Raw genomic sequence first — 968 nt, forward strand, 5'->3', positions numbered from 1 at the left:
CATTCTTAATTAAACAGTATCTTTGTATTATTACAAAAGAAAAGGTGTAAATCAGTCTTAATATTTATCTTCAGAAAGAGAAAATGCGTATAAAAGTTGCTTTGTGACTGGTTAAAAAAAAAGATTAGTCAAAATATTACACAATATTATAGGTAGCCCTGAAAAGACAAGACATTATCAATACATAAAGATACTCAAACAGTAGGTGAGTAAAAATATTCCCAATTTTATATTATTTTTACTCTCTCAAAATTATTTAAATAGCATTTGATGAAACAACCTCCTACTGACATAAAAAATTGAAGACATAATATATGTATGTTACATTATATCCAGTAGATATAATCCGGTATTTTACACTTAAAAACAATTCATAATCTTTTGTTTGGCTGTTTTCCAGAGTTCTCAGTTTTTTATATGTTTCAAATTTGTAACAGAATTATAGATGCATACCATAGGCACAGAGAGGTTGTGGAGTCTCCACTCGTGGACATTTTCAAAAGCCATCTGAACATGTTCTTGGACTATCTATTCTAGATAGCCCTGCTTGAGCAGAGGAGCTGGATAAGGTGACCTCTTGAGGCTCCAGCCAACCTCAGCCATGCTGTGATTTTGTGATATATTGGTGCTCAAATGTGTGTGACTATATATAGATATTAATATATTCATACATATTTGTTCATCTGTTTAGGGACATACTTGCTAAAACATACTGTATAAATTATTGGAAGTCACCATCTTCCAGTTTCCAAAGGAATATATTGGAAGAAAGACAAAACTTTCTGAGTATATATTTTGATTATTATTTTCTAATTTCAGTCCTTGATAATGATTCTCTGAATGCATTTATTATGTCTGCACTTCGGTAAATCTTATGCAAATTTTGGTGAAACTCTTTATGACTCCCTGCTCTCAAAAGAATATAATATAAAACATTTTTAAAACTGATTTTTAACACTGTTGCTGAT

This window comes from Geospiza fortis, unplaced genomic scaffold (genome assembly GCF_000277835.1).
Source record: "Geospiza fortis unplaced genomic scaffold, GeoFor_1.0 scaffold294, whole genome shotgun sequence".
Taxonomy (NCBI): domain Eukaryota; kingdom Metazoa; phylum Chordata; class Aves; order Passeriformes; family Thraupidae; genus Geospiza; species Geospiza fortis.